Consider the following 16131-nt stretch of genomic DNA (forward strand, 5'->3'; position numbering starts at 1 on the left):
AGTGATCTTTTCACAGTAGTCACAATATCAGATACCCTGCAGATCAGATATTCACATTATGGTTGATAACAGGAACAAAATTACAGCTATGAAGTACCAATGAAATACTTTTGTGGTTGGGGTTCAACATCACATGAGGTTCTCTATTATAGGGTCATAGCTAACATTAGGAAGGATGAGAACTACTGCTCCAGAGTCTAGCAGGTGGATTTCCAGCTGAGATCATTAGTGTTTGTTTTTCTACTTTGGTTGTCTTTCACATTTAAATGCACAACATCTTTAGCCATCAGTGAAATGAAATTTAGAATTGCTTTGCGATTCAATTGTGCACCTATCAGAATGGCTAAGATCAAAACACAAGGGGCAGTTCATGATGGCAAAAATTTGAAATAAGGGGAAGACTACTACATTGCTGGTGGAAGTGAAACTATAGTTTTATTTTTGACTAAATATTCAGTAATATATTTGGACCAAAGCTACAATTTAGTATGATTTTGGATGTTGCCTATTATTGCAACTTTTTTCTAGAGTAAATATTTAACTTTGCTCCTTTGCTTTATGGGATTTTGATTTTTGTTTTATATGTTTGAGGATATTCATTATGTGGTTCATCTTGAATTGAACAGTTTTGTTTTTCATAGTAATACATTTTATAATTTGAGGTTCAGACAGTTATGGTGTTAATGATTAAAGTCTGTGTCTATAAAATACTTAGGAGAGTGGTGTTTCTGATTGCTGTTTTTGTAAATTCTGTTAACACTGTGGGACCAGGAGGAAGTGTTCTTTTTATTGCTATATAATAGTGAAGAAACAACTAAGAGAACAAACAATTTTCTTGTTAAGCCATGGATTCTATAAATAATGGTAATGTGTACCTTTGACATCAACCTTTATAAACACTTCCTTTAGGCTCCTTTGACAAACAAGCATGCTGTTTGTCTCTAAGACTGCTGTACTGCCAGCAGTAAAAATAAATTCATTTAATTGAAACTTGAAAAAAATATATCATAATGAAAATATACCCACAACACCCATGTATAATTTTAAAATTCTAAGTCTTCCTTTTTATATTTTTTAAAAGAGGGTTTACACTCTCTCACAATAAATAAAAAAGCATAAAGGTTTATGGTACATTTGTTCATGATTTTTTTAAACCTAATTGTATAAAAATACAACTGAATTTTTTAAAAGTACAAGAAAAATAAACATCATTAAAGGGCATTTGAAAGTCATGTAAAATAAAATGTCATGAATGTATTAAGATAAAGAAAAGGACTGTTTGGCCCCAGTGTGAGAGAATGCCTAATCTTCTAGAGACTTGACCACCAAAGAAGGGGATGTGAAGAGGGTGGGAAGAGGAGTGACCTTCTCAGAGGTGAAGGGGATGGGCAATGGGTTGAAGATATCTTGTAGAGGGGATCAGGGAGTGGCAAAATTGATATATAAATAAATAAATAAATAAATAAATAAATAAATAAATGTAATTAATGAATAAAAATATAATCTATATTTGAAAACAAACAAAAACCAAAGGATGTTGAATGCTATTCTTACACTAATAAGCAAGGACAAGAAACCAATTAAAATAATGTTTATCTAAGTTTATTTTTTAGTAAAGACATGTATCTTAATGTAGCAAATTCCCTGAGAAAATAATGAAAACTATCTTCATAAAAGATAAATCAATATAATGTACATTGTTATACTCAACATATACATTAACAAAATACAAAGAACTTCATTGGTAAATAAATTGTATATGTAAATACCTGGACAAAAATCTAAGAGATTATAGTATTTTTCAGTGAGAGGACATAAAAATGCTAGTAATTTAAATTAAATAAGGAGTCTAGGTTTACAGACCTAGTTACCTAATTTGCATGTAAACTTTTCTCACTAGTTTATAAATTACATTTAATTATTAATTGTATTTAATATTAGTTGGTTTACTCAAAATGACCATAACTCATGAGTTTAAATGATTTCCTGTTGGTAAATCTTTTATAACAGTGATAGTACATGTAAGAACTGTTTATTTATTTGTCTTAAAATTGAGTTGATAAATGAGATGAAAATATAATTTCCCTTTTTAAAATATATACCAAGTTTCCAAAGATGATACACCTTTTCAACAGTCCAAAGTAAGTTTTCCTGTAAATAAATAATAAATTCTAAAAGTGTTAATATTTTTATTTAAAAAATTGAATACTAATTTACAACTAATGCTATTGTTCTATTTTGAATTATACCATTTATATAATGGTGGCTATGAATTTGAATGACTCTGAATATAAAGAATTCATCATTGTAAAATGATGGAAAAACTTTACAAGTGCTAACTGCAGGAAAAAGCTAATTACTATAGACAACATAATAATTAACACCTGAAACAACAGTTACAGAAGTGATGGGTTTGTGATACTTTGCTGTCTTTAGCAATGAGAAGTAAATATGGTGAGTCAACTAATAAGAATATTCTTGTTCAATAAATGGAAGAATTAAAATGAAAAATAAAGTTTCTTTAAAACTACAGATGATATTTGTTTTATATTAAAGTAACCTGTGATCTTTTTAGTAAGAAAAATCAATGAAACATGGAAGACTGTAAGATCATCATTCATCCCACAACACAGTGCTAAAGGCTACAATCTTTTAAGAACTGTGTTTCATACATTTCTCTGAAGAGATAATATGTCATGCCTATCATGAGCTCTTTCCTAGTATCTTAGTTTGCTTGTCAGTATGCATAACACTATAAATTAATTTGTATGAATTAAGTATTTTAGCCAAGCATATACATAGAAGCAGGGTGAGTGAGGATGGGATGGGGGTTTATGGATGGGAAACCAGGAAAGGGGATAACATTTAAAATGTAAATAAATAAATTATCCATTTTTTTAAAATCAACTATCAATGTCAGGCAGGACAATTTCTTTTGTGAACTATGTAATCACCCACAGCTGTTCGCCTCTTTATTTTAGTGACAAGGAATCATAGAAAATACAAAATGAATAAGCATGGTTGAGCTTCAATAAAACTTCATTTGCAAAGCACGTAGGCAAACTGTGTTGATAGTCAACTATTGTTGCAGAGGGAAATATTGGAAAATGTACAGAATTCTGTTACATGGTTTCTTGGTTGTTTAAGTGAAGTTTTACAGAACAGAAACCATTCTGGCTTAGTAAACTAGTGGTTGTAAATTACTCTCCAAAATACATGACCTTGCTAGTCCCAGACAATTGACTAAGCCCTACAACAACCTCTTCTCTAAATCAACATATGTAGCATCTACATTATAAATGTTTATCCTATTTTTAATTTATTGATATATTTATTTACATTTCAAATGATTTTCCATTTTCTGGACCCCCACTCCCCGAAAGTCCCATCAGTCCCCTGGCCTCCCCCTGTCTTCCCATCCAACCCTTCCCAATTCCCTGTTCTGATTTTGCTCTATACTGCTTCACTGAGTCTTTCCAGAACAAGAGGCCACTCCTCTGTTCAGGTACCTCATTTGATGTGTGGATTATGTTTTGGGTATTCCAGTTTTCTAGGTTAATATCCACTTATTAGTGAGTACATACCATGAGTCACCTTTTGAGTCTGGGTTACCTCACTTAGTATGATGTTCTCCAGCTCCATGCATTTGCCTACGAATTTCATGAATTCATTGTTTCTAATGGCTGAATAGTACTCCATTGTGTATATATACCACATTTTTTGGATCCACTCTTCTGTGGAGGGATACCTGGGTTCCTTCCAGCATCTGGCAATTATAAATAGGGCTGCTATGAACATAGTGGAACATGTATCCTTATTACATGCTGGGGAATATTTTGGGTATATGCCCAGGAGTGGTATAGCAGGATCTTCTGGAAGTGAGGTGCCCAGTTTTCAGAGGAACCGCCAGACTGATTTCCAGAGTGGTTGTACAAATTTGCAACCCCACCAGCAGTGGAGGAATGTTCCTATTTCTCCACATCCTCTCCAACACCTGCTGTCTCCTGAATTTTTAATCTTAGCCATTCTGACTGGTGTAAGGTGAAATGTCAGGGTTGTTTTGATTTGCATTTCCCTAATGACTAATGAAGTTAAGCATTTTTTAAGATGTTTCTCTGCCATCTGAAGTTCTTCGGGTGAGAATTCTTTGTTTAACTCTGTACCCCATTTTTTTTTATTCGATATAATTTTTTATTTACATTTCAATTGATTTTCTCTTTTCTAGCCCCCCACTCCCCGTAAGTCCCATAAGCCCCTTTCTCTTCCCCTGTACTCCCACCCACCCCTTCCCACTTCCCCGTTCTGGTTTTCCTGAATACTGCTTCACTGAGTCTTTCCAGAACAAGGGGCCACTCCTCCTTTCTTCTTGTACCTCATTTGATGTGTGGATTATGTTTTGGGTATTCCAGTTTTCGAGGTAAATATCTACTTATTAGTGAGTGCATACCATGATTCAACTTTTGAGTCTGGGTTACCTCACTTAGTATGACATTCTCCAGGTCCATCCACTTGCCTAAGAATTTCATGAATTCATTGTTTCTAATGGCCGAATAGTACTCCATTGTGTAGATATACCACATTTTCTGCATCCACTCCTCTGTTGAGGGATACCTGTGTTCTTTCCAGCATTTGGCAACTACAAACAGGGCTGCTATGAACATAGTAGAGCATGTATCCTTATTACATGGTGGGGAATCCTCTGGGTATATGCCCAGGAGTGGTATAGCAGGATATTCTGAAAGTGAGGTGCCCAGGTTTCGGAGGGACTGCCAGACTGATTTCCAGAGTGGTTGTACCAATTTGCAACCCCACCAGCAGTGGAGGAGTGTTCCTCTTTCTCCACACCCTCTCCAACACCTGCTATCTCCTGAATTTTTAATCTTAGCCATTCTGACTGGTGTAAGGTGAAATCTCAGGGTTGTTTTTTTTTTTTTTATGTTAAATTTTTTTTATTCGATATAACTTATTTACATTTCCAATGATTTCCCTTTTCTAGCCCCCCCACTCCCCGAAAGTCCCGTAAGCCCCCTTCTCTTCCCCTGTCCTCCCACCCACCCCTTCCCACTTCCCCGTTCTGGTTTTGCCGAATACTGTTTCACTGAGTCTTTCCAGAACCAGGGGCCACTCCTCCTTTCTTCTTGTACCTCATTTGATGTGTGGATTATGTTTTGGGTATTCCAGTTTTCTAGGTTAATATCCACTTATTAGTGAGTACATACCATGATTCACCTTTTGAGTCTGGGTTACCTCACTTAGTATGATATTCTCTAGCTCCATCCATTTGCCTAACAATTTCATGAATTCATTGTTTCTAATGGCTGAATAGTACTCCATTGTGTAGATAAAACAGGATTTCCCTGACCGGGAATCGAACCTGGGCCGCGGCGGTGAGAGCGCCGAATCCTAACCTCTAGACCACCAGGGAACTTTCTCAGGGTTGTTTTGATTTGCATTTCCCTAATGACTAATGAAGTTGAGCATTTTTTAAAATGCTTCTCCTCCATCCGAAGTTCTTCAGGTGAGAATTCTTTGTTTAACTCTGTACCCCATTTTTAATAGGGTTGTTTGGTTTTCTGGAGTCTAACTTCTTGAGTTCTTTATATATATTAGATATTAGCCCTCTATCTGATGTAGGATTGGTGAAGATCTTTTAACAATTTGTTGGTTGCCAGTTTGTCCTTTTGATGGTGTCCTTTGCCTTACAGAAACTTTGTAATTTTATGAGGTCCCATTTGTCAATTCTTGATCTTAGAGCATACGCTATTGGTGTTCTGTTCAGAAACTTTCTCCCTGTACCCATCTCCTCAAGGGTCTTCCCCAGTTTCTTTTCTATTAGCTTCAGAGTGTCTGGCTTTATGTGGAGGTCCTTGATCCATTTGGATTTGAGCTTAGTCCAAGGAGACAAGGATGGATCAATTCGCATTCTTCTGCATGCTGACCTCCAATTGAACCAGCACCATTGGTTGAAAAGGCTATCTTTTTTCCATTGGATGTTTTCAGCCACTTTGTCTAGAACCAAGTGGCCATAGGTGTGTGGGTTTATTTCTGGATCTTCAATCCTGTTCCATTGATCTGCCTGCCTGTCACTGTACCAATACCATGCAGTTTTTTACACTATTGCTCTGTAGTATTGCTTGAGGTCAGGGATACTGATTCCCCCAGAATTTCTTTTGTTGCTGAGAATAGTTTTAGCTATCCTGGGGTTTTTGTTATTCCAGATGAATTTGATAATTGCTCTTTCTAACTCTGTGAAGAATTGAGTTGGGATTTTGATGGGTATTGCATTGAATCTGTATAGTGCTTTTGGCAAAATGGCCATTTTAACTATATTGATCCTGCCAATCCATGAGCATGGGAGTTTTTCCCATTTTTGAGGTCTTCTTCCATTTCCTTCTTCAGAGTCTTGAAGTTCTTGTCATACAGATCTTTCACATGTTTGGTAAGAATCACCCCAAGGTACTTTATACTGTTTGTGGCTATTGTGAAGGGTGTCATTTCCCTAATTTCTTTCTCAGCCTACTTATCCTTTGAGTACAGGAAGGCCACTGATTTGCTTGAGTTGATTATAAAACCTGCCACTTTGCTGAAGTTGTTTATCAGCTGTAGGAGTTCTCTAGTGGAGTTTTTTGGGTCACTTCAGTAGACCTTCATGTCGTCTGCAAATAATGATAGTTTGACTTCTTCCTTTCCAATTTGTATCCCTTTGACCTCCTTATGTTGTCTAATTGCCCGAGCTAGTACCTCAAGTACAATATTGAAAAGATAAGGAGAAAGTGGGCAGCCCTGTCTAGTCCCTGATTTCAGTGGGATTGCTTCAAGTTTCTCTCCATTTAGTTTGATGCTGGCTACCGGTTTGCTGTATATTGCTTTTACTGTTTAGGTATGGGCCTTGAATTCCTGTTCTTTCCAAGACTTTAAGCATGAAAGGATGCTGAATTTTGTCAAATGCTTTTTCAGCTTCCAATGAAATGACCATGTGGTTTTTTTACTTTGAGTTTGTTTATATAGTGGATTGCATTGATGGATTTCTGTATATTGAACCAACCCTGCATCCCTGGGATAAAGCCTACTTGATCATGGTGGATGATCGTTTTGATGTGTTCTTGGATTCAGTTGGCAAGAATTTTATTGAGTATTTTTGCATCGATGTTCATAAGGGTGATTGGTCTGAAGTTTTCTTTCTTTGTTGGATCCTTGCGTGGTTTTGGTATCAGCTTTATTGTGGCTTCATAGAAGGAATTGGGTAGGGTTCCTTCTGTTTCTATTTTGTGGAATAGTTTGAAGAGTATTGGTGTTAGATCTTCTTTGAAGGTCTGATAGAATTCTGCACTGAAACCATCTTGTCCTGTGCTTTTTTTGGTTGGAAGACTTTCTATGACCCTTCTATTTCTTTAGGAGTTATGGGACTGTTTAGATGATCTATTTGGTCCTGATTTAATTTTGGTATTTGGTATCTGTCTAGGAAATTGTCCATTTCCTCCAGATTCTCCAGTTGTGTTGACTATAGGCTTTTATAGTAGGATCTGATGATTTTTTGGATTTCCCCAGTTTCTGTTGTAATATCTCCCTTTTCATTTCTAATTTTGTTAATTTGGATACTTTCTCTGTGCCCTTTGGTCAGTCTGGCTAAGGGATTATCTATCTTGTTGATTTTCTCAAAGAACCAGCTCCTGGACTCGTTGATTCTTTGTATGGTTCTCTTTATTTCCACTTGATTGATTTCAGCCCCGTGTTTGATGATTTCCAGTCTTCTCCTCCCCCCGGGTGAAATAGCTTTTTTTTGTTCCAGGGCTTTCAGGTGTGTCATTAAGCTGCTAGTATATGCTCTCTCCATTTTCTTTTTGGAGGCACTCAGGGCTATGAGTTTTCCTCTTAGCACTGCTTTCATTGTCTAACAAGTTTGGGAATGTTGTGCCTTCATTTTCATTAAATTCTAAGAAGTCTCTGAATTTTTCTTTATTTCTTCTTTAGCCAAGTTGTCATTGAGTAGAGTATTGTTCAGCCTCCATGTGTATGTGGGCTTTCTTTTGTTTTTGTTGCTATTGAAAACCACTCTTACACCATAGTGATCTGATAGGAGGCATGGGATTAGTTCGATCATCTTGTATTTGTTGAGGTCTGTCTTGTGACCAATTATATGGTCAATTTTGGAGAAGGTACCATGAGGTGCTGAGAAAAAGGTATATTCTTTTGCTTTAGGGTAAAATGTTCTATAAATATCAGTCAAGTCCAATTGGTCCAAAGCTTCAATTAGTTTTACTGTGTCCCTGTTTAGTTTCTGTTTTCCTAATTGGTCCATTGAGGAGAGTGGAGTGTTGAAGTCCCCCACAATTATGGTGTTAGGTGCAATGTGTGCTTTGAGCTTTAGTAAAATTTCTTTTATGAATGAGGGTGGCCTTGTATTTGGAGCATAGATGTTCAGAATTGAAAATTCTTCTTGTTGTATTTTTCCTTTGACCAGCAAGAAGGGTCCCTCAGGGTCTCTTTTGATGACTTTAGGTTGAAAGTCAATTTTATCTGATATTAGAATGGCTACTCCGGCTCGTTTCCCGAGACCATTGGCTTGTAAAATTGTCTTTCAGCCTTTTACTTTAAGGTAGTTTTGTCTTTGACATTTAGGTGTGTTTCCTGTATGCAGCAAAATGTAGGGTCCTGTTTCCTTATCCAGTCTGTTAGTCTATGTCTTTTTATTGGGGAATTGAGTCCATTGATGTTAAGAGATATTAAGGAATAGAGATTATTACTTCCTGTCATTTTTGATGTTATTTTTATATTTGAGTAATTATCTTCTTTTGGGTGTAGTTTCCCTCCTTTTATTGGAGTTTTCCTCCTATTATTCTTTGTAGAGCTGGGTTTGTGGAAAGATATTATGTAAATGTGGTTTTGTCATGGAATGTCTTGGTTTCTCCATCTATTGTGATTGAGAGCTTTGCTGGGTATAGTAGTCTTCTTGGCTGACATTTGTGTTCTCTTAGAGTCTACATGAGATCTGCCCAGGATCTTCTAGCTTTCATGGTCTCTGGTGAGAAGTCTGCTGTGATTCTGATAGGTCTTCCTTTATATGTTACTTGGCCTTTTTCTCTTACTGCCTTTAATATTCTTTCTTTGTTTAGTGCATTTGGAGTTTTAATTATTATGTGGCGAGAGGTATTTCTGCTCAGATCCAGTCTGTTTGGAGTTCTGTAGGCTTCTTGTATATTCATAGGCATCTCTCTCTTTAAGTTGGTAAAGTTTTCTTCCATAATTTTGTTGAAGATATTTGCTGGCCCTTTCAGTTGTAAATCTTCACTCTCATCTATACCTATGATCCTTAGGTTTGGTCTTCTCATTGTATCCTGGATTTCCTGGATGTTCTGGGATACAAGCTTTTTGCATTTTGCATTTTCTTTGACTGTTGAGTCAATGGTTTCTATGGTATCTTCAGCATCTGAAATTCTTTCTTCCATCTCTTGTATTCTGTTGTTTATATTTGCATCTATGGCCCCTTGATTTCTTGTTTTCTATCTCCAAAGTTGTCTCCCTTTGTGATTTCTTAGTTGTTTCTACTTCTGTTTTTAGATCCAGGATGGTTTTGCTCAGTTCCATCATTTGTTTGTTTGTGTTTTCCTGTAATTCTTTAAGAGAATTTTTTGTGTTTCCTCTTTCCTGACTTCTGCCTCTTGACTCAAGTTCTCCTGCATTTCTTTAATTTTTTTTTTTTGTATTTCTTCTTTATTGGCTTCTATCTCTTGAGCCTTATTCTTCTGCATTTCTTTAAGTGATTTTTGTGTTTCCATTATATGGGTTTCTAGCTTATTCATGTTCCTCTGTATTTCTTGAAGAGTTTCATTTATGTCCTTTTTGTGTTCTTCTAGCAGCATCATGATCAGTGATTTTAAATCCAAATCTTGTTTCTCTGGTGTGTTGGCATAACCAGGACTTGCTGATGTTGGAGAGTTTGGTTCAGATGCTGCCATATTGCCTAGATTTCTGTTAGTAGTGTTCTTGCTTTTGCCCTTTGCCATCTTGTTCTCTGGAGTTAGTTGGTCTTGTCCCTGGTTGGTGTTTGTGCCTCCTGAGGGGCTCTGGGGCTGTTACTGCAACACTATATGGCTGAGTTTCCCCTGTAGCAGATTGCTGATGTGCTGTCCTCCTCTTGGGTGCCCGTGCAGCTCTAGTGTGCTTTGCCCCAGATTGTGTCTGTGAACCAGATGGAGCCTGTTTGCACCTTCAGGGAGTGCTGATGGTGTATGCTGCCAGGACCTTTTCTGTGTACTGATCACTCTGCTGGGCAGCCGATCTCCCAACCGGGTTGGTGCACACAAGGCTAGCCTGGCTGCTCAGGCCCTTGGTCCAGGTAAAAGCCTGGGAGGCCAAGGCCTGAGCAAAGTTCCCCTTGGGCTATGACTGTTAATTGGGTCTGTCAGGTGGCCAGGATTGTGGGCGTGTGCTTGAGCTCCCTGAAAGTGCTGGGAGAGTCTGCTGGGCTAACAACCTCCTGGGCGGGTTGACACACAGATGGCCCACCAAGCCGCCCAGTTCTTGGGGTCAGTCCAGGTCCTGTTGGGGCCTAGACCCCCGCTTTGTTAGCCTCAGGCTATGCCTGTTAGCTGGCTTTGCCTGCTAGAGCTCTCTGGTGTCCAGTAGGCAAAATGGCGGCGCCCACGCTGGACCGGGCAAAAAAACGTCCTGGCTGGGTTGGCACCCAGATGGCCCCCTGAACAGCCCAGGGCCTGGGTGCAGGCCAACGCCAGTCAGGCTTAGACCCCCGTGATGTTGGCCTCGGGTTATGTTTGTGTACCTCAGTCTGTCTGATCTCTCTGGAGTCTGAAACCAAGATGGAGGTGAGTATCTCCTGACTGGTGGGAGGCAGAGTTCTGAAGTGGCTTCTGTGCGGTGAAAGGCACCGTAAATCCGCAGCTGCTTGCAGCCCGGCAGGCCAGGGAAGGTCAGTGGTCTTGGGCGCAGGGCCTAACTGGACCCTGTGTCGCCTTGGTTCCACTGCTGATGGCCCTTCAACAGGACCAGCCACTGCTGCACTGCCGCCACCTCTGCTGCAAGTCCATAAATGTTTATCCTTATCTGCATAGATAAGCGTAGCTTTCAGCCATCATCAAATAAATTTCCTATTTATAACAGATTAAGGAAATGAAAAAAACACAACCAATCAAAATGTAGAGAACATATGATCATATTTTACTCAGCCCTAAATCCTATATATAAAACACAACTCTTGCACCTAAGATTCATGGGATAACATAGAAGAGGGAGAAGAAAGATTGTAATAGCCAGAGGACTAAGAAGTCTGTTATGAGGTTGTGAGTCCTAGACATTTTGGGAAGGCTAAACCTACAAACTCTCAACAACATGGCTGCCTAAACAAGACCTGAATAAGAATAACACCAATAGACATGTTACCATGGACAGGGCAATTCTCATGGAGCCTGACCCTAGACAAAGGTCTTGAAACAACTAGGAATGCTGAGACTGGGATAGATAATCAGAAGAATTCCCTTAATTACCTATTCAGTACCACTTCACTCACTCACTCACTCACACACACACACACACACACACACACACACACACACACATGCCAATTAAAGGAAAGCTGCCATGACTTTGAAAGAAAACAATGGGAAAGTGCATGAGAAGTGTTAGATGAAGAAAGGGAAAGAAAGTTAAGCAGTTATATTTTATTTTTTAAAAATCAAAATATGTATAAATGAAAGTAACATTTTCAGAATATTTTTTAAAACAAACATGAGAACACAATACACTTCTAGACTATTCACTTCAAATTATATAATCTGACTTATTTTTAAATCTGATGCCTTGCATATTGATATATGTAAATACTGTTTTACCTAATTTAACATATTGAATCTGCCTTTTAAGCAACCACATAGGTATTATTTGTATTTGTCACACAAATACATTTTCACATAAGTTCCATGAATTTTTTCTTTAAGATCATAAGAACAAGAATAATAGGGACCAAAACTGAACTATTACCATAGAGTTTCCTTTTAAGATTACCATATAAACTGGGCGGTGGTGATGCATGCCTGTAATCCAAGCACTTTGGGAGGCAGAGGCAGGTGGATTTCTGAGTTCGAGACCAGCCTGTCTACAGAGTGAGGATGGCCAAGGCAATAGAGAGAAACCATGTCTCAAAAAAAACAAATCCAAAAAACCAAAAAAAAAAAAAAAAAAAAAAGATTAACCATATAATTTACCATCACAGATTCGATACAGTTCTGATCAACTGGATATAGCAACATTATGTCATGAAATAGTGATTTATATTTTCAAAATTACAATTATGAAGAAGCAACATTGACAGGGAAAGTCACCATAACATGAGGAACTGTACTAAAAGGTTGAAGCATTAGGAAGGTTGAAAACCCATACTGTAAAGTATGAAGATAAGTTACCAGATGAAAAGTAATACTAGGAGAGTTTAGATTAATAGTCCTCTGAAAATATTATAACCCTTGATAAAATGGTCACTATAATATTATGTATTTCTGAGTAATGAGACCGTTTTTGATGTAGTGAAAGTTAGAGAGACTCGCACATACTAACATTTCCAGTGACCTACTTTAAAAGGCTTTTTTTCTTTCTATACCTCTATGATATTTTTAAACACCTTGTTTCCCATAAAAAGGGCATGTAGGCCAAGGTGGAATGGATGAATCATATTAAACTTACACCTGTTGTTTCTTTCTGGAGTCCTTGGGATGCTAATTCTGAGACTAACAAACAGAGAACACAAGATACTGTACAGTCAAGAATGAAACATTCTTGGGACACAATAATGTAAGCTATGCTAATTAAAGTGGAAAGGACAGTAAGACATTTCAAGCCTTGAAGAAGAAATTTTTATACTCTATTGTGGATAATCATTTTTTTCTTTTTTTATTATTAGATATATTCTTTATTTACCTTTCAAATGTTGTCCCCTTTCCACCACCACACAAAATTCCCCTATCAAATCCCCCCTCCTCCTGCTCACCAGTCTACCCACTCCCTTCTTAGGGCAAAGGGCCTCTCCTCCCTTTGATGTCCAACAAGACCACCCTCTGCTGAATATGAAGCTGGAGCCATTGGTCCCTCCATGTATACTCTTTGGTTGGTAGTTTAGTCCCTGGAAGCTCTGGGGGTACTGGTTGGTTCAAATTGTTGTCCCTCCTATGGGGCTGGAAGCTCCTTCAGCTCCTTAGTTCCTTTCTCTAGCTCCTCCATTAGGGACCCTGTGCTCACTCAGTTCAGTGGTTGCCACCTCTATATTTGTCATGCACTGGCAGAGCATTCCATGTGACAGCTATATTAGACTCCTGTCAACAAGCACTTGGTGGCATCCACAAGAGTGTCTGGGTTTGGTGACTGTATATGGAATGGATCCTTAGGAGGGATCAGTCTCTGGATGGTCTTTGCCTCAGTCTCTGCTCCACACTTTGTCTCTGTATCTCCTCCTGTGGGTATTTTGTTCCCCCTTCTAGGAAGGACCAGAGTATCCACACTTTGGTCTTCCTTCTTCTTGAGCTTCCTGTAGTCTGTGAATAGTATCTTGGGTATTTTGAACTTTTGGGCTAATATCTAATTAGTTATCAGTGAGTGTATACCATGTGCATTCTTTGTGATTAGGTTACCTCACTCAGAATGATATTTTCTAGTTCCGTCTATTTGCTTAAGAATTTAATGAATTCATTGATTTGAATAGCTGAGTTGTATTCCACTGTGTAAATGTAGGAAATTTTTGTATCCAATCATCTGTTGAGCTGATATCTGAGTTGTTTCCAGCTTCTGACTATTATAAAAATGGCTTCTATGAACATAGTGGAACAAGTGTCCTTATTATATGTTGGAGCATCTTCTGGGAATATGCACAGGAGTAGTATAGCAGGGTCCTTTGGTAGTATTATGTCCAATTTTCTGAGGAACCACCAAACTGATTTCCAGAGCCTACCCATATATTCTGTCTGATCCAAATGATGAGCATATTCACCAGTGAGACTGAATTCTGTACCCATATGTGGTTGTTGGGATGGAACATGGCCCTCTGTTCCAATGACATCTTTAGCGGCTTTCAGTTTTCAATCATTTCCTTCACTACCTAAGTTTAGCTTGTGTGTGTGTGTGTGAGAGAGAGAGAGAGAGAGAGAGAGAGAGAGAGAGAGAAAGAGAGAGAGAGAATGAATGTTGCTTTTGAAGGTTCTTAGATTACACTTTCTCTCTACTCAATATAGACATGTACTTTGGCAAGAAATTTGTAGTTCATTTTTCTTTTCAACTACCTCAGAATATGGGGAAAGTCTAGATACACTGTATTGTATACTAGTTATATTTTAGGCTCTCATAGCTTGAGTTTCCTCTCACAATGTTTATCATTTGATTCCCAGGTTATTTGGGACTTTACAATTATAAGTTTGCCTTGTTAGAATTGAAATGAAACCTCTGCTTTAAAAAGTGAAACTAATAGCTTCTGGAAATAGTTTCATGTACTATGTTGCATACTTCATTTAATTTATTTCATTTTATTTTATCTTTTAATTAACCTAGAAGTTAGTAGATTTCATTGTGTATGTGTGTGTGTGTGTGTGTGTGTGTGTGTGTGCCTAAATGTGTCAGAAGTGGGCATCAGATCATTTGCACTAGTAGTTGTCAACCTGTGGGTTGTGATTCCTTTGCATTTACAACCATTGAATTAATTCCATTAAATTAACAGAACCTTTTTCTGAAGTTGCCTAAGACCTTTATAAAATACAGGTATTTGCATTCCAACTTATAATAAAAGTAGAAAAATTACATTTATGATGTAGCAAGGAAGTAATTTTATGGTTGTGTGTCATTACAACATGTGGAGCTATATTGCAGGGTCACAGCATTAAGAAGGCTAAGAAAAATTGCCTTAGAACTACATTTACAGGCAGTTGTGAGTCACATGACATGGGCACTGGGAAGTAAACTCTGATACATAACAAAAACAACAAAACTTAAATTCAGGGTCAACCAACTTTCTTGGCCTTCATCATGGCTTCTTCATTTGCACTCAGGACATACTCCTGTCCCTAACCCAACATAATTATTCACATCTGCATTTAAGCTATTCTATACTCAGTACTCCCCTTTCCAATGTACTTCTATTCAAACTTCATACTGCCCTCTCTTGGGGCTTTTTTTTTCTAGTTTCTTGGCATTTAGACACAGCAGATGTCATTATATAAATAAAACCTTTAAGAGATTAGGGATATTAGCATTCCATCAGGAGGAGGGGCAGTTGTATGGTCTCCACCTCCCAGGGGCTCCAAGACAGTTAATATTTTCTGGGAGGAGGGGGTCTCATAAGACTCCTAACAGCTCTCTGAGAACTCGCAGGCAGTTAACAGTACTGAGGAGGGAGGTAGCAATGAAGTTCCACTGATATCTGATGCCAACTGCCAGTTGGCTGTAGCTAGGGGAATGCAAGATATTTTCTTAAATGTTATAGGTGTTGATAAGTACCTATGTCCCTGTGAGTAATTCCTCACCCTTGCTCCTGTATGAATCTCATTAGGTCACCACAAAACAAAAAACATGAGAGAAGAATAAGACAAATCAGGAAGAGGGAGCTGATCAGCAGGAGATAAAGGACAAGACAGGATCTTGGCAAAAAACATAATCCGAATGGATTATATAAATGTGGGAAATGATATAATGGAGCCAATTATTATGTAAAATTAATGCTAATTAAATAATTGAGAATTTATGACAAAGAAACTTCTGATAAAGAAGTATCATCAGCACTTTGAGTACATACTTATGGATTTTATCAAGTTAAACTTTGATGGAAGGCATTTTAAGTGTTGATAGATTTTGTTGTTGTAGCTTTTAGTTTTTAGTTCTTTGATAATTTCATGCAATATATTTTACCCATATTATTCCCCCATCTCCAACACCAACATCTTTCCTCCACACCCATAATTTTGTCTCCAATTTTAAACCAAGTCAAATTTGTGCTGTCTGTATACTCTAACCATTGGTAATTTCCCCAGAGTGTAATTTTAAATGGGTATTGATAATTTAAGAATTCCAACATTCTTTTACAATGGCATGGACTTTATATCAAAGTTATTTATTTTGTTGGAAGATGGAAACATGAATCATTGC

At 37.7% G+C, this 16131-nt stretch overlaps 1 non-coding gene across 1 annotated transcript; it reads right to left on the reverse strand.

The window, feature by feature from the left end:
* Nucleotides 1-5353: 5353 nt before the first annotated feature.
* On the reverse strand, nt 5354-5425 carry Trnae-cuc (transfer RNA glutamic acid (anticodon CUC)). The gene has a single exon. It is a non-coding gene; the product is annotated as a tRNA-Glu (tRNA).
* Between the last annotated feature and the right edge of the window lie 10706 nt (nt 5426-16131).

This window comes from Apodemus sylvaticus, chromosome X, assembly GCF_947179515.1.
Source record: "Apodemus sylvaticus chromosome X, mApoSyl1.1, whole genome shotgun sequence".
Lineage (NCBI taxonomy): Eukaryota > Metazoa > Chordata > Mammalia > Rodentia > Muridae > Apodemus > Apodemus sylvaticus.